The sequence below is a fragment of the Pinus tabuliformis genome, chromosome 5_2, assembly GCF_031772625.1.
Source record: "Pinus tabuliformis cultivar Carrire ecotype Pingquan chromosome 5_2, CPIR1, whole genome shotgun sequence".
Classification (NCBI taxonomy): domain Eukaryota; kingdom Viridiplantae; phylum Streptophyta; class Pinopsida; order Pinales; family Pinaceae; genus Pinus; species Pinus tabuliformis.
In genome coordinates, this window is record NC_142306.1 from 77,614,974 (window position 1) to 77,640,743 (window position 25,770).

General features: G+C 34.3%; 1 pseudogene; it reads left to right on the forward strand.

Moving 5' to 3' along the window:
* Positions 1 to 3,474: 3,474 nt before the first annotated feature.
* Positions 3,475 to 13,085, forward strand: LOC149157618 (short-chain dehydrogenase TIC 32, chloroplastic-like; annotated as a pseudogene).
* Positions 13,086 to 25,770: the final 12,685 nt, after the last annotated feature.

Genomic DNA, 25,770 nt, shown 5'->3' on the forward strand with positions numbered 1-25,770 from the left:
ATGTAATGTGAGTACGAAGTGTACCAAAATAAGTCTTTTAATCAGTCTTTGTTTTGACACATATATGAAAATAGGAGCCTCGAATAGAGTGAAGTTATTACCTCATATTTTAGCCCATAACCACACCAAAATAGACCTTAAAATAAGGTCAAAAAAAACCTTAGTAAACCACAAAAATTTCCTCATATAGGCTTAAAATTACCTCATAAACATTGTCTCAAAGTTGTGCCTTTATCTCATAAACATGGCCTTAGAGAGGGTCAAATTAGTGCACAAAAAATATCATCAAGTCTCACCGAGAACCTTCAACCAAAGAAAAAACATTAAACCCAAAAACCATCTCCAAAATTGACCTCTTCCTTAAGTTGGGTGTGACTACACAGGGCCATAGGAACCATATAGATAATTCATACAAGATGAGTGTTTAGATCTGTCATTTGAGGACCATATACGAGTCCTATATTTATATAGGAAAAAGATACTACTAGGTGGGGGAGGTTGGCCTAATCAAAAGGGGGGCGTCGACCTCACAAATTCTTAAATTTGAATTTTCAAATTGAAATTTTTGGAGCCAAAACCAAACACCCATTAAGGCAAACTTAAGCTCCAAATATTTTAAAATTAATCAAACATGTGAAGGGTTAATAAGCCCATTATAATTTATTTGAAATTTTTAGAATAAATGTCACTAATAATCTAATCAACAAGTCTCATATGTCCTCTCATTTTGGGGACCTTTTGGGGCACAAACTTTGATCCAACATATCTCGTCAAGCGTGAGGAGTTATGAGATGTGTCACCTACCATTGGAATTGGCACGATAAGGAAAATCGAATGAAGACGGTATTGAGCCCAAACATATTAATCTTCCCGATTAATTTCCTCAATGAAATCGGGGCTTATTATGGTTGTTGCTTGCGTTGACATCAATGACAACAAATTCCAATAATTTCCCCTATTTGTCTTACTTCAATGCCTCTTCCTTGCTCTCGGACCCCTCCTCCCCCTATTTTTCTAAATCTCAATTTTGGTGACACTTAAAAGTGTAACCCAAGCGAGGTGGGCTATGGAGGTACCTTCAAGGATCATTTGGGATCCCTTGTCTACATTTATTCAAGATTTATGGGATATAATAGTAACAACGCAGAAGAATTGAAAGCCCTGTAAGAGGGACTATTAACTGCCCAGACTGAAGGCTACACCAAACATATTATGGAGGGAGCTTCTCATCTTGTTACAAATATGATCCATGGGATCCTACATGGCACCCAAATCAACGAAATATCTCAGAGTTGGAGACTTGAAAACCTACTCATATGAGTAGCATCGCTCCTTCCTTCCATTTTGGTGAACATCCCCACTCATATCAGAAGAACTGGAAATAAAATTGCAAATAAGTTAGCTAATCAAGGATGTGTATTTATCTCAGGGGCTTCACTCAATGAACCTCTAACATAGCACATGCATTTGTGGCATACTAAAAAATACCCTTAATTTGACTACATATTGGAAAATACTTGTAAAAATTACTTTATTTAATCCCCTACCAATACGAACCCATTACACCTTCCCAATTTAAAAAATCCCTACTTTCACTAGATATTGTAGGCATCCATTTTTTTATTAACATTTTGTATACCCCTTTCTATTTTTCATTAACTTTGAGCTAATTTTTTTATACACGACATATAAAAATAAATTACCCCTCTATTATATGTTCAATATATTATGTCATTTTTTCCTTAATATATATTCCCCAATATGAACATGCATGGGATGGTATTGCTTTCCCAGTGAAGCCCTCGTGGTCTTTTCATCTTCGCAAATCTCCTCTGATTTTTTTGAATACTCTCCCCTCAAGCAAGAATGTTGGACCATAGCTAAGAAAGACAAATCTCCTTGAACGATCTCTTTATATCTTATTCCTTGATAAGCCTCCTGAAGGGAGGAAGACTAGACAGTTACTATCAGACTTTTTTACAGCAGTATCGGATACTTTTTATCATCCACAATCAGTCAAAAAAGACTGAGATTTTTGTGTCTTACAGAATGTCAAAACAGCAATCATATGAGTCATCAGGACTGCTCAAAGCATACAGAATGTAACTTTTTATTTTCTTAATAAAAAGTTTGCTTTTTTCTTCGGAAAAAAAATATCTTATTCCTTGATTCTCTTCATATGTATCTCTCAATCTATAATTGGCCTACGTGGCCCAATTTTTAATTTTGGGTTTTATATCAACAAGCAGAAATATGTCATTGGTTCTTTGAAAAGGTTGAGATTTTGGGTTTGGTTTGGTTTTTCCAGTAACGGACTAGCCCATAACTCCATGACTTAAAACGTTCTTCATGTTTTCAAGGAATACAAATATTGACCCCACAAAATAAAAACACTTTTATTCTTTGAGGAATATATTCTTTTTTTTATTAATACTTAGTTTTATATAGGTTTGGAGAATATATTTTTATCCCTTTTTATCAATTGCGCAGAGAGGGACTTTATAGCTCAATATGGGGGGCAATGTTGTAGTGTTCGTAAATGAGTGTAAAAAGTTATATATTGGCTCAATATGGAAGAGATGTTGTAGTGTTTGTAAAGTGAAGTATTAAATTAAAAATACTAATAATAATAAAATATAGTGTCCTCTCAATTAAAAAAGTAATAAAAATAATGAATGGATTCAATTCAATTTGTTATATTGTAATTTTATTTTTATTACTAAAATTACAAACATTTTTTTCAAGGAAAAAAAAAATATATATATATATATATATATAACATTAAAATAAATTTAAATAAAAATGATTCACATTTGTGACGATTATTTTTTAGAACATATAATTGATAAACATATAAAATCTTAATAAATTTAATTAGTAAGTACATAGTTAAAAATAAAAATATTTCAAAATATAGAAATGTGAAATGTGTGTGAGAGAGAGATAAATTAAGATTCATTTGACCATATAAGTTAAAATAACGATCATTATATTTCAGGAATTTATATTCAAATTCAATTAATAAGAATACAAAAATTCAATATTCACACTATTTTTTTCCAAATTATTAATCTAATACTATGCATAACACATTAAAAAATATATATAAGACATGTCAAAGAAAAAAGTTATATATATATATATGTAACTATATGTATTATTGAAGTTTTAATCAAATTAAAAATCTTATTTACGTTATAAGGTGTTTCCTTTAAAATCAACTCAGGTCTTACCCATCAATCATCATTATGTGCCATAAGATTATATGTTAGAGGATTGAAAAAAAATCAACCGTTATGGGCGATAAGATTATAGGTTAGACGATTGAAAAAATTCAACCGTTATGGGCTATATGGGCTATAAAATTATAGGTTAAACGATTGAAAAAAGTTCAACCGTTCCATGAAGGGAAAGCAGTTACGAATTCATTGCATAATAACGATGAAGGATGTCATTTGATTAAATTAACACGTCATGGCAATGTTTGCGCTCACCGCTGCAACCACAACGATCACAGTTGCCCATGTTGGCGCAGCAGAGCCTAGGGGCTTTGGCTCTAAATCCATTGCTGAAGATGTCATTGTTGCCTGCAACCTTGACTCTCTAACGTCAATAATCACTGGTAATAGTAGGCTTCCTCATGTTTTATAACAAATCTAATTATTTTCTTTATAACAAATCTTATGAAATATTTTTGATGTACAGGCGCCACCACCAGTTCTGGAATTGGAGCCGGAAACCGCAATAGTATTGGCTAAACAGGGAGCAAGATTGATGATTCCTGCAAGAAATCTGAAAGTAGAAGATGTAAAATCTATTATTCAGAAAGATATTCACACAGCAGAAATCATAGTGATGGAACTCGATCTCAACTCTTTTACATCAATAAGAATATTTTCCACAAACTTTGAATCCTCTGCTTACCGCTCAATGTTCTTATGCGAGTCTTCTTAAAATTCAGGAAAAAATTCTTGTATCTAGATATTAAATAAACCGATCAAAATAGATTGGATACTTTGAAACCCTCAGCAACGAACACGGTACTTTGCGTGTGTGTCTTTTCTGCTGTGTTTATTGCAGAAACAATGCAGGAAGGTTTTGTCAAGAATTCGAGGTATCTCAGGACGAATTTGAGATGACTTTCGCTATGAACTATCTCCGTAAGAATACACACTTTTTAAGTTTTTTGGCAATCTTGTAATGTTATAGAGCATAACTCAATTAAAACCCACACTGCTCTGACTAGTAGCGCTTATTTGCAAGGTACTTTCTTTTAACTAAGTTTTTACTCAACAAAATGATCCAAACCTCTAAATAAACAAGTTTTTACTCAACAAAATGATCCAAACCTCTAAATAAACAAGTTTTTACTCAACAAAATGATCCAAACCTCTAAATAAACAGGCATTCAAGGAAGGATTATCAATGTTTCATATGATGTTCACAGCAGGGCAGGGAAAGAAGGAATCTAGTTTCACCAGCTAAATGATCATAAGACGTAAAATCCCTTGGTAATTAGGCTTATACTTCTTATTTGTTCCGGAACTAGATTCAGCATTAATATAAAGATATACTATCTAATATATTAATCCTGAACGCATGAAAGCTATGATTCCACCCTTGCATACGTTCAATATAAACTAGAAAATATTCTACACGCTAAAGAACTTGCCTCGAAGCTGGAGGTATGCCCTTGGAATCTTTACTTACTTTGCTTTGACCACTAATCAAAGCTTTCCATAGTATAAACATTTAACAATGGTTCTGTCTAAAACATAGAAAATGAAGGCCAATGTGACTGCGAATTCTGTTCATCCTGGCATTGTAAATACCAGACTCACCAGAGACCAAAATGGACTTATCACAGGTGAGGGCTGTGATATGTTAATCTTTGTTTTACTCTTTGTGTTTACTGATGGGAAGCTTTGCAGGAAAAATTGATTAAGAAATTGCATGTTCTTCACAAGTTTGGTTTTCTTCCTCACATCAAAACTCTTAAAATCAATATTTCATGTGAGATTTTTCATACATCTTTCGCGTCAAAATTCCTAAAATCAATTCATGTGGCGACATTTTTATACATCTTTTTTCTATAACCCTTTTATTGATAACTCGTAATTTCTTTCCTTAATTATTATTTTTCTCTAACCCTTTTATTGATAACTCGTTTCTTTTCTTAATTTGCTTCTTTCACCTATAGGTTTTTTGGCAATCAAACAATTTTGTTACTTCAGGCTTGTTTATTTAAATAAATTCCATATACGAGGAAAAAGAGAGTTAGAACAACCTGTTTTTCTGGGTGTTTTCAATGAATATTATGACAGTGTAACTTGCAGCTTGACTTTAAATCTATATCCTATTATAGGCGGCAACCCATTATTTTATTTTTATAGTACGATACAATGCAATACTCGATTGATTTTGCAGGAAGAGGGTCGGGGGCATGGTTGTGGCCAAGTATGGGGAGAAGAGAGTTTAATTCGATCTGGAGGACATCAACAACACCACTAGGGCTTGGGACATGTACGGCTCTGATACCCCCTCTCCCTACAACCCCTTACAGGTACCTACCCAATTCATTCAGACTTTTTACTTTCTCTGTTGTATGGGAAGGATTGATGATGTTGTTATTTCTGTGTGTGTGTGGACATATCAAATTCTTTGAGACTTTTGTGAAGTCGTTCACCAAGAGAGGGTTGTTGCTCAAGTTCCTTTTGTTGGCGAGAGGAGGGGCATTGGCCTATGCGTGCGCCAACGCCACCGGTGACGTTCTTCCCATCGTGAGATCCCCCAGCAACCCCGACATTAAGCCCCAAAGGAAAGATCCAAGTATATGCACATTCTTTCTTTATCTTTGTATTTAGGTATTGCTACTCTCAGCGATTTCTTCTTTGTAATACCAACTCTGCTCTTCGATATGAAATTTTGAATTCCAATTAAATGTCTCCACAATTATTTCCTGAGTCTCAAGCCTCTATGCATCTCTCTTAGCACAGCACTGCATCAACACTGCATTTTATTCTTATTTTTGAGGGAAATTGGGTCAAAGTGAAAAACATAAGTGTAGATACTGCCAAAAGGCACCTTGCTACTATCCCTGAATCTCATGAACCACAACAACGAAGTCGAATAATCTACCTAGTTCCTATCCTTGGAATTCTAATATATTTACAAAATCTACAATTGGAATAATCTCAACAGTTTATCTTTCCATATCTGGTTTATCTTCATGTTTAAGTTTTTCCTCAAGACAACTGAATAAATAAAGCGTTTTAATTTATTCAAACACATAGTTGGGCAGAAAAGAACAAAGACCATATAAAAACATAAGAAAAAAAGTTGCAGAAGAATGTGGTTCAGAACTATGGTTTTGTTGGCTACTTTAGTTTCATATTTATAGTTGGATTGTTTATGTTTTTTTCATGTTTAGATGGTTAGTTATGGTTGAATTGCAGATTTCAGAATATTTGACAAACATGAGCTTTTTCATAAAAATACATCTTATATGAGGAAATTTCAATGTTTTGTTAGCTACTTTAATTCTATATGTGTGCTTAATATTTTTTTGGATAGCCCATGTTTGTTTTCATGTTTAGATTGTTAATTATGAGTGGATTGCAGATTTCACAATACTTTGCAAATTTAATCCTCATGAGTTTATTCATAATAGTATAAACTCATAAAAATATGTGTTCTATATGAAAGTTTCATATATAACACGTATAAAATAAAAAGAGATTAGAGTATTGATTTTGATAATGGAAAAAGTTTTGTGTGCACCATAAGTTGTGTTGAACAATTTAGATTGTTAATTATGAGTGGATTGTAGATTTCATAATACTCTAGAAATTTAGCCATCATGAGTTTATTCATAAAAAAACAAACTTAGAAAAAGACGTGTTATATATGAAAGTTTCAAATAAAAAGAGATTAGAGTATTGATTTTGATAATGAAAAATCAAATAAAAAGATATTAGAGTATTGATTTTGATAATGGAAAATTTTGTGTGCACCATACACTATGCTGAACAATTTTCTCTATTTCCATATGAAATTATTCAAAATCTTAAGAGTTGAAATCCTTATCCATATCTTCTCATTACAATCAACACGCCCTTATGTTAGAGGTGGATATTTTCTTTATCTAAATTCCATCTACGCGGTTGTAATGCAATAGCATCAAAGTTTACGAGGATGGTTATTTTTCACTCAATTCTATATTCAGAATTGTTGTAGGATGCAAGTTTGTGAGAATTGTTGTTTTCTCTTAATTACATATTCACAATTGTAGTTGTGTTTGTTGCAACGAGCTTATCAGGATTGTTGTTTTCTCTGAATTTTGTCTCCACAACTGAAGTAGCTTATGAATTTATGAGGATTGTTGTTTTTCCTTCAATTCCATCTTCACAATTACAGTAGTATAAAAGTTTATGATAACTATACATAGATTGCATCATGTTAGGAATATGATAGAAATTTAAGGAATATACTTTGTTGGGAAGAAAATTGTACTCGGTAGTTCAAAATATACATTGCATCTCATATATATCTTTGAAGAAGTGATTTATCGACCTTGTTTTTCATTTGTATTTGTATTTATGCTATTTTGATCAAGGTTGCTCCAAGCAGATCCATTGCTCATTATGTCGTAAGGCATTCCCCTTTGAAATCAACTCCCCTCTTGCCCACTTATCATCATTGTGCGCCATAAGATTATATGTTAGACGATTGAAAAATGTTCAACAGTTTGATCAGTGGAAAGTAGTTACGAATTCGTTGCAAAGTGGTATTCGATTCCAAGGCATAGGTAACAGCTCATACTGTAACGATCAAGGATTCCCTTGCAGATTCCAAGACTCTTTTCAATTCCACCAAGAAACAACAAGAGCCAGCTAGAGTGATTATGAATCTGCTGAAATCCTCATCATCATGAGAAGAAGAAGAACAGAAAGATGCATTTTGGTAGTATCTACACAAACTACACCTTCCTAAATATTTTGCAAAGACATGTATACCATGGTGTTGGAAATCTAATCTTGATGAAGTTTCTTATCCCTTGAATACTCTATGAAGAAAACTTGAAGAGCTTGAGAAACTTTCTGCAGTTTTCCATTCGTGAAAATTAGATTCGGAGCGTTTAAAAATCAATGAATATGTCAACAACATTATAGTTTAGGGATCAAATTTGTCGCCTTTAATACCCTTCCAAGGCCATATTATTGATTACAGTATGGCACCCAATCTCAATTGTAAAATGAATCAAATAGTAAAAACCTAATGGTTGAAATTGTTCCATGTTTGCAGAATGACTATTTTGTTAGTATACTATTCATTCTTAGCACTCATGCTGATGCATAACACATTTCACTCACATAGGAGTGGATATACTCATAGGGAATTACTTTCACTCAGATAGGAGTGGATATACTTACAGGGAACAATAATTTGGGAACCTATAAACATGGCTGAAGCAATATACTTAACAATGACTTCCACCCAACTTCAAGTTACAACATGACAAGAAGAAACAAGAACATGGTGATTCAAAAATGAGGACATGCCCATTAAATAAGAATATGGGTAATCACCATCTGTTGTATAATACCTCTTCCATAACTTTTCTAAGGAATTGCTAGCCAGAAAGATTTACCAAAAATAAGCATCCTTTCTGAATTTACTCAAAAAAGGAATTTGAGATTATTATGGCTACTTCGATGGACCTACAGTTTAGATCAATCTCCAATTTGTGTACTGGGAATAATTCCACAATTCTGCTAATACTGACAACATTCACAACCAGGTAAATCGGTTAACCATAGGAGCTTTGTACTAATAGCAATGCAACTGCAAATAGATGTTTCAATGGAAAATGAACCTCCCAAATAGTAGGAACTTACAAATCTCATAAATAGCATGCTTGAGAAGTTTTTCCAATGAATTTGGACTTACTCTGGCCTCTAGACCACAAGGAAATGCCAACTCCAAAAATATTGTCATCTCATTGTATTTGACAAATATTAATAGCTTTACATTACACAAAGAAAATATGTCATGCATAGCTTCTCTTGAAATCTTCTACACAACCATAAATAACTATTCCCGAAATACCGTCTATGTCAGTGTCATTTGATCACATGATGTATCACCATTGGCATACCACCCAACAACACTACATTATGAAAATTGTTGGCAATACTATACTCAATGTAACCCCTATTCGACATTTTTTGTAAAATTATGGTTGATATGAAGAAATGAGTCAAGTAGAAATTTGATTTGTCTTGTGAAAATGTCACTAATTTTTCTATGTATGCACCCTAGATACACCGAACAAACACTGATACACATCAAATCTTTTACTAATCCCCTCTGATTTTTCCTTAGTCCATTTTGCTCTGTCAAACACATGGTTGTCACAAAAGGCAAGTAATTTCTTATGATTGTAGTCACGCAATTTTGTATAATATGATTTTCATTTAGCGTTACAATAATCAGTGCAAGAACAAAGTCCATTCAAGAAACAATGGAAACAATTTGCATCTCTCACAACAATTTCTTATGATTGTAGTCACGCAATTTTGTATAATATGATTTTCATTTAGCATTACAATAATCAATGCAAGAACAAAGTCCATTCAAGAAACAATGGAAACAATTTGCATCTCTCACAACAATTCCTTTCCTGGTGATCATTGAAATGAGCTTTGTGGCATTGTGGAAGCACCCACAAACACGAAAATTCTTGGTAATTTGGATAGCTGATCTAGGCATCTGTTGATAACCAAAAGCAATGGCAAGCTTCTCATTGTGGCCATAAAGTATTTGCGCCTTCTCCTAGTCATCTACCTCCTTGATAGAGAGAGACACTTCTTGTGATTATACCGAACCTTGATCACTGTAGTCTCACTGAATTTCTCCTTGTTGTACCGAGACAAAGTTTCACCCTTGACAGTGAGACAGAACTCCCATTTTATATTGCCACTCATGTACTAAGCAATCGCATTGCCTAGTTTGGTCATTTGGCAGAAATTAATAAACTTATAGTATCTTATATACACGTATTACTAAGTAAATGCACATATAACATGGGGCATGTACTTTGTAAGTGATATTGCTTACCTTATCCATTATCTCACAAGATTCATATCTGAAGGCTTTGATTTTCTTCTATGGTCTTCTTAATGTGGGAAAATATTCCTTGTCAACTTCATAGGATTATTGGGAAAAAGCCCCAAATATTGAAATGGCAAGCCCATTGGTTATGGACCAACTACCATAATCTAGGACTGATGAGTTAAAAATGAAATGAAACTAATAATGCAATGCAAGTGTGCAATATGAAATGTAGCCTAACTAAATCCTATTTAGAAGTAAAGAATAGGTTGACATGAAATGAAATTAAATACAAATGCTAAAAGAAATAGTCCACTCAATGCAGCCTATGATGATGAGGATGGTTGGGTGATGCTCGTCACGAAGCTCGTGTAATCAGTGTATCTGGTAAAGGGGGTGTGGGAAAAACTTTCTTGCTTAAAATGATCTACAATACCTACAAAAAAGAGGTCAGCCATTTTTCTTTTTTCTGTCATTTGGTTTACAGTTTGTGGGAACTTTGAAATTGAACAGTTATAGACTTCCATTGTGAAGGCTCTGAACTTAAGTCTGGAGGAAACTTCTAATGCTGATATTAAAAAGATGAAATTGGTTGCATCTCTAGAAAGAAATAAGCAGGCATTAAATATACTCGGAAGACGCTGCAGGTATGGTTGGGCTATGTAGCGAAGCTCGTGTAATCGGTGTATCTGGTAGAGGGGGTGTGGGCAAAAATTCTTTCTTAAAATCATCTACAATACCTACAAAAAGGAGGTTAGTCATTTTTTGATTTCATCATTTGGTTTACAATTTGTGGGAATTATAAGAAGAGTTTTGGCGTAAATCACATGTAGAAAATCTTTGTCAACACGTTTCAAACCAACTAGTATGGTTCATCGTCAGGACAAGTTGAGGAGTCAGATCATGGCTACAAATTAAATAGGGAGAGCAGATCTTCCCAACGGCTAGGTTGACCATCAATAGCTAAAAAAAAAAAAAACGGCTAGATAATATTATAATGTTAAAAAGTCAAAAGGTAATAAAAAATAATATTATAATTATAGTAACTAATTTTCTTCCTAATAAATAATTATAATATATTATATATTAGAATGTAATTCCATTTTATTTTATTTATATATTATTCTTTGGTTATTAATATATTTTTTTAATTTATTTATTTAAATCACCAGGGATAAGTAAAGGGGGGTTTAGAAAAATTTTCTTTGGTTATGAGAGCCATCTGGTTCTTTGTCCAAGTAATTTTCATAATTATCTGGTTCTCCCATTGAGTTGTATTTGTCCCTGCCTTTGTTTACGAGTTGAAGTTGGCGATAAGGCTTTGGTAGAGAGCGTTTGAGGCAACGGACTGTCATGTTTGCTTTCCTGGAGCACAAAGACTTTTTCTCCTCTGTTCAGGTGCATACTTATATTTAATCTCAATGGCTGGTTCTTTGAATGAATTTGTTCTCCAAACACTCGAGGATAAGAAAATTGCTAAGCAAAAGAGATGGTCTTTTTTGAATAAGTATTTGAACAAAACTTCTGAAGAAAAATTATATGATGAAAAAGTTGTAGTTCAAGAATTTGAACCACAGCCAAATTGAACATTGCCAGAGATAGAAGTAGACAAGTTATATAAGATCCCTACTTTCCAGTTCAGAGCAACTCAATTATTTCGCTTCACTTCTGTAAATATTCCTATTTCTACTAGTCAAAAAGTCTACCAGGTTCCTTTAATTAAAAGAGAAGATATTGAATGGGGTTTAGAACATGGGTTCAAATATATTCATATAGGCATGATTCAGTTCGGGATTAATCCTCTTGTCAGACCAGGATTAAATACTTCTTGCCTAACTTGTGTCCTGGATACCAGACTGAATGATTTTAATGATGCATTGTTTGGATTTTTTCAGAGTGCTCTTAATAACGGTCATGTCTGGTCTTCTGTAATTCCCAGATATCAAGTTTCTTTGAATGACCCATATATAAATGAATTTCTGAATGCCTATATTCAGTTCAATGGTTTCAATGTCACCCCACAAACTTTAATCGCTCAGCTTCATTCTTCTATTTGTCTTCGATTTGTTTCCAGCACAATGCCTCCACTCAATCCAAAATTGTGTTCAAGAGCTTTGAAAGGAGTAATAGTTGGTCCCAGTAATACTGCCCCCTTATAGATAGGATTCGCAGAATGCACTCTACCTGATGAATGGAATAGTACTTACATTCCATTATCACAAAAATATCCTCAACTGCAAACATCAAACTAACCTAGACAATTGTCTATTGTCAAACATTCTGATGGTTCTTCTAGTCTCAAATTCACAAGCCCCCGTCTTGTCAGATCTATGACTATCTTAGATAGATCTTCATTTTTAGGAAGTAGAGACAGTACAAAAGCAGTAATACCTCCTCCAGTTATGCCTTCTCCTGCTCCTTTATCAGTTCCAGTTCCACCAATATATTTTGTTCCCAAAAGAAACCAAAAGAAACCTCTGTCCCATAAAGCTAATGATTGCCAATTCTGTGTATCGGGTACATCTTCTAGTTTCCAACTAGAAGATCAAAAGCATGAAACAGTATTGCCTGATATTAAAAGCTTTAGTCTTCCCAGAGCTCAATATGATCTGACAGCAAAGATTAATGAAAGATATTTAGAGCCTGCAAACTCTAGAAGAAATTTCAAAAATGGTACTCTAAAGTCAGATTTCCAATGGATACAGATGAAAAACATGTCAGATGCAGATCAGAGTGAAACAAAGAAAATGCATAATTGTACAAACTATCAGATTGTTTGTATGCTGCAAAACATAGATGACATAGCCAAAGATGTGCTAGAAGTTAAAGAACATATAAAGAAAATGCACAGTGGTTATAATGAATGTTTGGGAATACAGAATGAGCACACACAGAAATTGAGATCGACTGCAGTGACTTTAACCAGATCATACAACTCATTGAATAAGGAACTGAGAGTTAGATCTCTGTGATGCAAGCAGATCGAGAAATTTCTCGCAGATGCAGAGCAGGGAGCTCAGAATTAGACTCGACTCAAACACCCAAAATGACTCAAGAACTCTGAATGCCCCTCCATCTTACAATGCTAGTATTTATAATATCCTAGCAAGTTAACCGGTTAAAACTTTTTCTGGAAACCTGTAACAAATGGAATCTACTTTCGGCATGAATATCACGTAGGAAATCATATCCGAAGGACTATCAGTAATGAGTACTTAAAAAATTCGGGTAGATGGAATCTACTTTCGGCATGAATATCACACAGGAAATCATATCCGAAGGACTATCAGTAATGCGTACTTAAAAGATTCGTACAAGTGGGTACTACCACCTGTTATCTCGTCCCTTAAAGGCAGAGCCATATGGGGACCGAATCCGACACTACCTAAAAAGCAAGATTATATGATCTATAGACAAGACGGCTGGAATCTAGGACATCGGCTCATAATAATTACAAAGTGGATATTTTAAAGAAAACCCACGAAAACTAAAATGTACATGATATCGAATGAGTGATCATATACATCAATCACTATTATATTGCCATTCTTCTGCAGCAGCATATTCTCTGTCGGCTTCATCCATCTCTAATAATTGTTCAATATCGGAAGCAAATATATCATGAGGCAAGGCATCATCAAGCCATGGAGGTGCTTCTTCCAAGAAACAGCAATAAAATGGAAAATGGAATACATTTATTGGTCTCTGCCTGGGATCTATAGAAATCTCTCCATGGAAGCTGACTTTCAAACTGAATGATGGTTCATCTTGTTGTCTATCCTATAAGACTCTAGGCATATACTTAAACATGAACAACTTAAACCAAGGACTCCACCAGTTATTAGCACTATCTAACTGTGTCACATATGCAATGACTTTGACATAACCATGTATCCTGGCCCTCTAATGGATAGAGAAATAATCTTGCCATGTCCAATCAGTATGTTGGACAAAACCAAAATAGATGGGAACTGGTTCTCTAGACAGTGAATAATAGACACACCAAGGCATATCCCTATAAGGTAACTCACTATTATAGGTTTTCATACCAGACTCTGAATCAAACCAAATCTGTAAAATCATTTGGATGACTTCTACTGGTAATGACTTGACTCTTAAAACAAAACAATCCCAACAGAATTCATATTTACACTGACTACAGACCAAGACTGAACAGATTCTGGACTGACAGACACTAGACTGGACTGGACTTTTACTTGAAGAACTTTCTCCTTTGTACAGGGGTCTGAACATCTTGATGTCTTTGATTTCTGGAGCTCCTTCTCTTGTCAACATGTCTGCTAAATAATTTTTTGCACCTGATTTATAGACAATATCAAAAATAAATCCTTCTAGCCAGAGAGCCCATCTTAGAACCCTGGTATTTCCTTGTTCTAACAATTTCTTGTTGGACAAAATACCTTTCATATGTTTCAGATCAGTTCTAACTAAAAATCTGACACTTTTTAAAAACAATCTGAATCTTTGAATTCCTCTTTTGACAGCAAGTATCTCTTTGTGGGAAGATGGATACTTAGCTTCTGTGTCATCAAAAGTACCAGAGGCATATGCACAAACAAGTTCTTTCCTTCCATGTTTCTGTAATAACACTACAGCCCATGTATGATCAGATGCATCTGTTTCAAGAATAAATGGGAGATCAGTGTCAGGCAGTCTTAACTTGGGAAGTTCTCTGATTTTGCTTTTTATGTTCCTTACTGCCATAGTCATCTCATTAGACCATTCAACTTTTTCTTTCTTCAGCCTTTTCTGCAAAATCTTAGTATCTTCGTATTGCTTTTCATAGAACTGACGGATGTAATTCAAGCAACCTAGAAATCTCTGAAGCATCTTTACATCAAGGAAATTATCAAGAAATTTCAGAAGATGAAGAAGGATATGAGGTTGAAGCTCTATGTGACCCTGTTAAATATGCAATCCTAAATAACCTATTCTAACTTTTCCAATTTGAAACTTTTCTTCTGAGTCAGATAGAACTAAACCATGCTTGTACACCATTTCATAGAATTTTTATAAATGCAGCTTATGAGTATTTACATCCTTACTAAATACAAGAAAATCATCAATATATACAATCACATACTCTACCCCTCCAAAAATATCTTCCATCCGCTTTTGGAACTCAGAAGGAGCATTCTTCAAACGTAATGGCATTACAGTCCATTGGTATTGGCCATGTGGAACTATGAAGGTTGTTTTATATCTGTCATCTGGAATGATACCAATTTGCCAGAAACCGCTTTTAAGATCAAATTTGCTGAAAACATTAGCATTGGCGATTTTAGCAAGCAACAATTCTTTATTAGGAAGAGGATACTTCATAGGCATTAAAGCCTCATTCAAAGCTTTGTAATTAATTACCAACCTCTTCTTTCCACGTTTCTGCTCACTATGTTCGTTGACATAAAAGGTCGGACATGCCCATGGGCTTTTGCAATGCTCAATTAGGTTATGTTCAAGCAACTGTTGAATCTCCTGTTTGCACAAAGCCTGTTCAGTAGGTGACATATGATTAGCACTTGCTTTCTGTGGTTTAGGAACATACCCTTCTTTATAAGGTAATGCTACAAAATATTTCTCTCTGGTCCAGAAAGCGTCTGGCCTGCTTGCTGTGCAATCGTGGTGCAGCTTATCTGAGATTGCTTGCAATGTCTTTTGGCCATGTATTTCTGCATGCTTGACAATCTTTTGAATTTTGGTAAGATCTTGCATGGTATCTTGCAGATTGTCTTCTTCACTGGGCTTGACCTTAAGCTGGTAAGCATTCTTTGCAGGAATCATAATCAATCCCTAAACAGTAGTAAATGTGACTGAGTCTTTGCCAAAGGTGACTAGAAGGAATCTCTTCAAAAAATCTTGTCCCAATAGGACATCTAATCCTGTATCAAAACTATACAAAGTAACATATGTCTGTACATGATTCAAATAAACTGGAAAATCATGAGATATATGGTTAATCTCCATTAACTCTTTATTCACAGCTCTGAAGGACAGTTTAGTAGGCTACCAATAATAAGAAGGAATTGCATCAAATTTGCAACAACTACACATAGCTCCAGAATCAATTTGTGCATCTAAAGTGTATTCCTTTAAATTTGGCAATTTTATTTTCAAAGGAATTACCACTTTATCTCCTATTCCCATGATATTTACCAAATCTACTTCCTTAGATTTCATGGGCATTTCTTCTGGAATATCCTTCATCAGAATTCTTGTCAATTTGGAATTAGCATCATCATAATTAGAAATAAGACTTTGAAGTTTAGTTGATAATTGCAATATTTCTGATCTTGTTAGTTTAATAGATGATTCCAAACTGCTAATTTTCTTCTTGAGAGTATTGATTTCATCCATACCTGTAACTTGAGAAGCTTCTGTAATATGAAATGGTTTGAACATTGAATCAAATTCTCTTTCAATAAAATCCTCATCATCAATTATTCTTTTGGAAGGTAATTGTTTTTCCAAACTTTCCAGCTTTTCTTTCAATCTTCTTCTAGCTGTTAACTGGGACGGTTCAAGCTGTGCTAGCTGTGTCTTGACCTCATCAATCTGATTTTGCAAATTGTCTGTTTTGTTGAAGTAAAACATTTTAATATCAACAATAAAAGTTTCATCAGAGTCAGAAGAATCAGATTCCAAACTTATTCTTCTGATATTAGGTAAATCATCATTATCTGAAGTAGAAGAATCACTGGAAATTTCAAAATATTCGCCATCTGAGTGGGAGATGAAATCCCAATCTTCTAGATTATGGACTGTAGTAAAAATATCCATGATCTTCAACTGTTTCTTGTTCTTTTTCTCTTTGCAGGTATTAGCATAATGGCCTTCTTTTCCACATATAAAACATGTTACCTTTTTAGAAGGCTTTGCTCATTTTCTGAATACTATCCTCTTCTTTTTGGAAAACTTAGAAGGATAATATTTTCTCCTGGGAGTATACTTATCTTTCTTGCATGAGCATGAAAATTTTGACACTTTCTTTTTAGATTTGCTACTACATCCAAAATCATAAGTTTCTGCAAAATTATTACACAACTTTGTACTGAAATGCATCTACTTCTTAAAATTCTTTTTAGCTTTTTCTGATGCACATTCTCCTTGCAGAACAGAAACTATCATCTAATGTACTGCAGCAAATGAAGAATTCTCAATTTTTACTTTGTTGGTCTCAATATACTGATTAATCAAATCTGGAATTTTTCCTGGCATTGAAGCTAGGTAATACCTCAAATAAGCAACATTGTGAGGATCTGTTGCTTGATAAAGAAGTTTTTGCATAATATAATATTAATCATGCAGATAATCTATGTTACACAATCTTTGAGCTAAAAATAGTTGACCATGATGTACTGAATCTTCTGGTACTACCCCCACAAATTCATGTTTTAAGGCATCAAAAATAGCTTTCAGTGGATTTGTTGGATGTTCAATGATATTGTTCATTTCTTCTTCAGACAACTTATCCCACCATTGTTTTAAAATACCAGTAAAAGACCAAAAAATTTGTGTGACTATATCAGACCATGATGGTTTAGTTTCAGCTTTTCGCTGTAGTGCCCAAGCATGGACATTATGCAAAACTGTTATAACTTTTTCACTTTCCATGCAATAAATATTTACCAAAAGTGTATTGCCTAATCCTTTAGCTGATGGATTTTCAAATTTGGCAGGGAAACTTTCCAAATTGTCTCTATATCTAGAAAAAGGACTATCTGCAGATGCTTCATGTGCAAAATTATCCCAGTCACCCTTCTTTCCTTTATGTGAGAATGTAAATGTATCACCTCTATCTCTTTTAGAACTAGTATCTCCTTGAGTGGGTTCTCCGAGAGTTCTGGTAGCATGAGAGGTAACACCTGACATGGCCAAAATTTATGGAGCAGATGGTTGGCCATTTTCTATAATGGTTTTAATACTGACATAACCTTTTGGTAATCTTAAGCTTTCAACAGTAGGAAAAGTGGTTAGCCTATCTCTCATCCAATCTGTTTTTTCTCTGGCTAACATTATTCCTTTTTGTACTTTCTCAATCTTAGCAGTGTCTATGTTATCAATGCTTTTGAACAAAATACTTCTAAGACCATCTTTTGATTCATCTGAACTGGAAGAAAACTTTAATTTTGAACTTGAAAGATCTACTTCTCTATAATGAGGTGGAGAAGTAGGTTGTGGTAATGCATCTCTTAAATGTTCAAGGGACCTGGAAATAATTCCCATGTTGGAATTGATATCATTCAATTTCTGTCTGTGCTCATTCTGTATTCCCAAACATTCATTATAACCACTGTGCATTTTCTTTATATGTTCTTTAAATTCTAGCACATCTTTGGCTATGTCATCTATGTTTTGCAGCATACAACAATCTGATAGTTTGTATAGTAAATGTCACTGCAGTCGATCTCTAGAATGTAATATCATTATGAAATCTTAATAGAAAGTTTCTGTAGAAAGTTTTGGTATCAGAGCCATCTGGTTCTTTGTCCAAGTAATTTTCATAATTATCTGGTTCTCCCATTGAGTAGTATTTGTCCCTGCCTTTGTTTACGAGTTGAAGTTGGCGATAAGGCTTTGGTAGAGATCGTTTGAGGCAACGGACTGCCGTGTTTGCTTTCCTGGAGAACAAAGACTTTTTCTCCTCTGTTCAGGTGCATACTTATATTTAATCTCAATGGCTGGTTCTTTGAATGAATTTGTTCTCCAAACACCCGAGGATAAGAAAATTGTTAAGCAAAAGAGATGGTATTTTCTGAATAAGTGTTTGAACAAAACTTCTGAAGAAAAAATATATGATGAAAAAGTTTTAGTTCAAGAATTTGAGCCACAGCCAAATTGGACATTGCCAGAGATAGAAGTAGACAAGTCATATAAGATCCCTGCTTTCCAGTTTAGAGCAACTCAGTTATTTCGCTTCACTTCTGTAAATATTCCTATTTCTACTGGTCAAAAAGTCTACCAGGTTCCTTTAATTAAACAAGAAGATATTGAATGGGGTTTAGAACATGGGTTTAAATATATTCATATAGGCATGATTCAGTTCGGGATTAATCCTCTTGTCAGACCAGGATTCAATACTTCTTGCCTAACTTGTGTCCAGGATACCAGACTGAATGATTTTAATGATGCATTATTGGGAGGTTTTCAAAGTCCTCTTAATAACGGTCCTTTCTGGTCTTCTATAATTCCCAGATATCAAGTTTCTTTGAATGACCCATATATAAATGAATTTCTGAATGCCTATATTCAGTTCAATGGTTTCAATGTCGCCCCACAAACTTTAATCACTCAGCTTCATTCTTATATTTGTCTTCGATTTGTTTCCAGCACAATGCCTCCACTCAATCCAAAATAGTGTTCAAGAGCTTTGAAAGGAGTAATAGTTGGTCCCGGTAATACTGCCCCCTTACAGATAGGATTTGCAGAATGCACTCTACCTAATGAATGGAATAATACTTACATTCCATTATCACAAAAATATCCTCAACTACAAACATCAAATGAACCTAGACAATTGTCTATTGTCAAACATTCTAATGGTTCTTTTGGTCTCAAATTCACAAGCCCCCGTCTTGTCAGGTCCATGACTATCTTAGATAGATCTTCATTTTTAGGAAGTAGAGACAGTATAAAAGCAGTAATACCTTCTCCAGTTATGCCTTCTCCTGCTCCTTTATCAGTTCCAGTTCCACCAATATATTATGTTCCCAAAAGAAACCTCTATCCCATAAAGCTAATGATTGCCAATTCTGTGTATCAGGTACATCTTCTAGTTTCCAACTAGAAGACCAAAGGCATGAAACAGTATTACCTGATATTAAAAGCTTTATTCTTCCCAGAGCTCAATATGATCTGACAGCAGAGATTAATGAAAGATATTTAGAGCCTGCAAACTCTAGAAGAACTTTCAAAAATGGTACTCTAAAGTCAAATTTTCAATGGATACAGATGAAAAACATGTCAGATGCAGATCAGAGTGAAACAGAGAAAATGCATAATTATACAAACTATCAGATTGTTTGTATGCTGAAAAACATAGATGGCATAGCCAAAGATGTGCTAGAAGTTAAAGAACATATAAAGAAAATGCACAGTGGTTATAATGAATGTTTGGGAATACAGAATGAGCACACACAAAAATTGAATGATATCAATTCCAACATGGGAATTATTTCCAGGTCCCTTGAACATTTAAGAGATGCATTACCACAGCCTACTTCTCCACCTCATTATAGAGAAGTAGATCTTTCAAGTTCAAAATTAAAGTTTTCTTCCAGTTCAGATGAATCAAAAGATGGTCTTAGAAGTATTTTGTTCAAAAGCATTGATAACATAGATACTACTAAGATTGAGAAAGTACAAAAAGGAATAATGTTAGCCAGAGAAAAAACAGATTTGATGAGAGATAGGCTAACCACTTTTCCTACTGTTGAAAGCTTAAGATTACCAAAAGGTTATGTCAGTCTTAAAACCCTTGTAGAAAATGGCCAACCATCTGCTCCACAAATTTTGGCCATGTCTGGTGTTACCTCTCATGCTACCAGAACTCCTGGAGAACCCACTCAAGGAGATACTAGTTCTAAAAGAGATAGAGGTGATACATTTACATTCACACATAAAGGAATGAAAGGTGACAAGGATACTTTTGCACATGAAGCATCTGCAGATAGTCCTTTTTCTAGATATAGAGACAATTTGGAAAGTGTCCCTATCAAATTTGAAAATCCATCAGCTAAAGGATTTGGCAATACACTTTTGGTAAATATTGATTGAATGGAAAGTGAAGAAGTCATAATGTCCATGCTTGAGCACTACAGAGAAAAGCTAAAACTAAAGTATCATGGTCTGATATAGTTACACAAATTGTTTGGTCTTTTACTAGTATTTTAAAACAATGGTGGGATAAGTTGTCTGAAGAAGAAATGACCAATGTCATTGAACATCCAACAGATCCCCTGAAAGCTATTTTTGATGCCTTGAAACATGAATTTTTGGGGGTAGTACCAAAAGATTCAATCCATCATGGTCAACTCTTTTTATCTCAAAGATTGTGTAACATAGATTATCTGCATGATTATTATTGTGTTATGTAAAAACTTCTTTATCAAGCAGCAGACCCTCACAATGTTGCTTATTTGAGGTATTACATAGCTTCAAAGCCAGGAAAAATTCCAGATTTGATTAATCAGTATATTGAGACCAACAAAGTAAAAATTGAGAATTCTTCATTTGTTGCAGTACATCAGATGATAGTTTCTGTTCTGCAAAGAGAATGTGCATCAGAAAAAGCTAAAAATAAATTTAAGAAGCAGATGCATTTCAGTACAAAGTTATGTAATAATTTTGCAGAAACTTATGATTTTGGGTGTAGTAGCAAATCTAAAAGGAAAATGTCAAAAGTTTCATGCTCATGCAAGACAGATAAGTATACTCCTAGGAGAAAATATTATCCTTCTAAGTTTTCCAAAAAGAAGAGGATAGTATTCAAAAAGAAGAGCAAAGCCTTCTAAAAAGGTAACATGTTTTATATGTGGAAAAGAAGGCCATTATGCTAATACTTGCAAAGAGAAAAAGAACAAGAAACAGTTGAAGATCATGGATGTTTTTACTACAGTCCATAATCCAGAAGATTGGGATCTCATTTCCCACTCAGATGGCGAATATTTTGAAATTTCCAGTGATTCTTCTGCTTCAGATAATGATGATTTACCTAATATCAGAAGAATAAGTTTGGAATCTGATTCTTCTGACTCTGATGAAACTTTTATTGCTGATATTAAAATGTTTTACTTCAACAAAACAGACAATTTGCAGAATCAGATTGATGAATTCAAGACATAGCGAGCACAACTTGAACCGTCCCAGTTAATAGCTAGAAGAAGATTGAAAGAAAAGCTGGAAAGTTTGGAAAAACAATTACCTTCCAAAAGAATAATTGATGATGAGTATTTTATTGAAAGAGAGTTTGATTCAATGTTCAAACCATTGCATATTACGGAAGCTTCTCAAGTTACAGGTATGGATGAAATCAATACTCTCAAGAAGAAAATTAGCAGTTTGGAATCATCTATTAAACTAACAAGATCAGAAATATTGCAATTATCAGCTAAACTTCAAAGTCTTATTTCTGATTATGATGATGCTAATTCCAAATTGACAAGAATTCTGATGAAGGATATTCCAGAAGAAATGCCCATGAAATCTAAGGAAGTAGATTTGGTAAATATCATGGGAATAGGAGATAAAGTGGTAATTCCTTTGAAAATAAAATTGCCAAATTTAAAGGAATACACTTTAGATGCACAAATTGATTCTGAAGCTATGTGTAGTTGTTGCAAATTTGGTGCAATTCCTTCTTATTATTGGCAGCCTACTAAATTGTCCTTCAGAGCTGTGAATAAAGAGTTAATGGAGATTAACCATATATCTCCTGATTTTCCAGTTTATTTGAATCATGTACAGACATATGTTACTTTGTATAGTTTTGATACAGGATCAGATGTCCTATTGGGACAAGATTTTTTGAAGAGATTCCTTCCAGTCACATTTGGAAAAGACTCAGTCACATTTACTACTGTTGAAGGACCGATTATGATTCCTGCAAAGAATGATTACCAGCTTAAGGTCAAGCCCAATGAAGAAGACAATCTGCAAGATACCATGCAATATCTTACCAAAATTCAAAAGATTGTCAAGCATGCATAAATACATGGCCAAAAGACATTGCAAGCAATCTCAGATAAGCTGCACCACAATTGCACAGCAAGCAGGCCAGACACTTTCTGGACCAGAGAGAAATATTTTGCAACATTACCTTATAAAGAAGGGTATGTTCCTAAACCACAGAAAGCAAGCGCTAATCATATGTCACCTACTGAACAGGCTTTCTACAAACAGGAGATTCAGCAGTTGCTTGAACAGAACCTAATTGAGCATTGCAAAAGCCCATGGGCATGTCCGGCCTTTTATGTCAACAAACATAGTGAGCAGAAACGTGGAAAGAAGAGGTTGGTAATTAATTACAAAGCTTTGAATGAGGCTCTAATGCCTATCAGGTATCCTCTTCCCAATAAAGAATTGTTGCTTGCTAAAATCGCCAATGCCAATGTTTTCAGCAAATTTGATCTTAAAAGCGGTTTCTGGCAAATTGGTATAATTCCAGATGACAGATATAAAACAGCCTTCACAGTTCCACATGGCCAATACCAATGGACAGTAATGCCATTTGGTTTGAAGAATGCTCCTTCTGAGTTCCAAAAGCGGATGGAAGATATTTTTGGAGGGGTAGAGTATGTGATTGTATATATTGATGATCTTCTTGTATTTAGTAAGGATGTAAATACTCATAAGCTGCATTTAGAAAAATTCTATGAAATGGTGTACAAGCATGGTTTAGTTCTATCTGACTCAGAAGAAAAGTTTCAAATTGGAAGAGTCAGAATAGACTACTTAGGATTGCATATTGAACAGGGTCACATAGAGCTTCAACCTCATATCCTTATTCATCTTCTGAAATTTCTTGATAATTTCCTTGATGTAAAGATGCTTCAAAGATTTCTAGGTTGCTTGAATTACATCCGTCAGTTCTATGAAAAGCAATCTGAAGATACTAAGATTTTGCAGAAAAGGCTGAAGAAAGAAGAAGTTGAATGGTCTAATGAGATGACTATGGCAATAAGGAACATAAAAAGAAAAATCAAAGAACTTCCCAAGTTAAGACTACCTGACACTGATCTCCCATGTATTCTTGAAACAGATGCATCTGATCATACATGGGCTGCAGTGTTATTACATAAACATGGAAGGAAAGAACTTGTTTGTGCATATGCCTCTGGTACTTTTGATGACACAGAAGCTAAGTATCCATCTTCCCACAAAGAGATACTTGCTATCAAAAGAGAAATTCAAATATTCAAATTGTTTTTAAAATGTGTCAGATCTTTAGTTAGAACTAATCTAAAACATATGAAAGGTATTTTGTCCAACAAGAAATTGTTAGAACAAGGAAATACCAGGGTTCTAAGATGGGCTCTCTGGCTAGAAGGATTTATTTTTGATATTGTCTATAAATCAGGTGCAAAAAATTATTTAGCAGACATGTTGACAAGAGAAGGAGCTCCAGAAATCAAAGACATCAAGATGTTCAGACCCCTGTACAAAGGAGAAAGTTCTTCAAGTAAAAGTCCAGTCCAGTCTAGTGTCTGTCGGTCTAGAATTTGTTCAGTCTTGGTCTGTAGTCAGTGTAAATATGAATTATGTTGGGATTGTTTTGTTTTAAGAGTCAAGTCATTACCAGTAGAAGTCATCCAAATGATTTTGCAGATTTGGTTTGATTCAGAGTCTAGTATGACAGCCTATAATAATGAGTTACCTTATAGAGATAGGCCTTGGCGTGTCTATTACTCACTGTCTAGAGAACCAGTTCCCATCTATTTTGGTTTTGTCCAACATATTGATTGGACATGAAAGATTATTTCTCTATCCATCAGAGGGCCAGGATACATGGTTATGTTAGAGTCATTGCATATGCGACATAGTTAGATAGTGCTAATAACTGGTGGAGTCCTTGGTTTAAGTTATTCATGTTTAAGTATATGCCTAGGGGTGAGCGGATTTGTCATTTTAATTTCCAAGAAACCATTAGCACTTTAATTTGGGAAATCCATATTGCTACTCAAAACCACTACACTGTAGAGTTTGAATTTCTTCATACTATTACAGAAGTAGTCTTACAGGACAGACAGCAAGATGAACCATCATTCAGTTTGAAAGTCAGCTTCCATGGAGAAATTTCTACAGATCCCAGGATGAGACCAATAAATGTATTCCATTTTCCATTTTATTGTTGTTTCTTGGAAGAAGCACCTCCATGGCTTGATGATGCCTTGCCTCATGATATATTTGCTCCCAACATAGAACAATTACTAGAGATGGATGAAGATGACAGAGAATATGTTGTTGTAGAAGAATGGCAATATAATAGTGATTGATGTATATGATCACTCAATTGATATCATGTGCATTTTAGTTTTCGTGGGTTTTCTTTAAAATATCCACTTTGTAATTTTTATAAGCTGATGACCTAGATTCCAGTCGTCTTGTCTATAGATCATATAATCTTGCTTTTTAGATAGTGTCAGATTCGATCCCCACATGGCTCTGCCTTTAAGGGACGAGATAACAGGTGGTAGTACCCACTTGCCCGAATCTTTTAAGTACGCATTACTGATAGTCCTTCGGATATGATTTCCTGCGTGATATTCATGCCGAAAGTAGATTCCATATGTTACAGGTTTCTGGTAAAAGTTTTAACCAGTTAACTTGCTAAGATATTATAAATACTAGCATTGTAAGAAGGAGGGGCATTCGGAGTTCTTGAGTCACTTTGGGTGTTTGAGTCGAGTCTGAGTCTGAGCTCCCTGCTCTGCATCTGCGAGAAATTTCTCGATCTGCTTGCATCATGGAGATCTAACTCTCAGTTCCTTATTCAATGAGTTGTATGATCTGGTAAATGTCACTGCAGTCGATCTCTGGAATGTAATATCATTTTGAAATCTTAATTAATTAATAACCAAAGAAAAATTTTCTAAACCCCCCTTTACTTATCCCTAGTAATTTAAATAAATAAATTAAAAA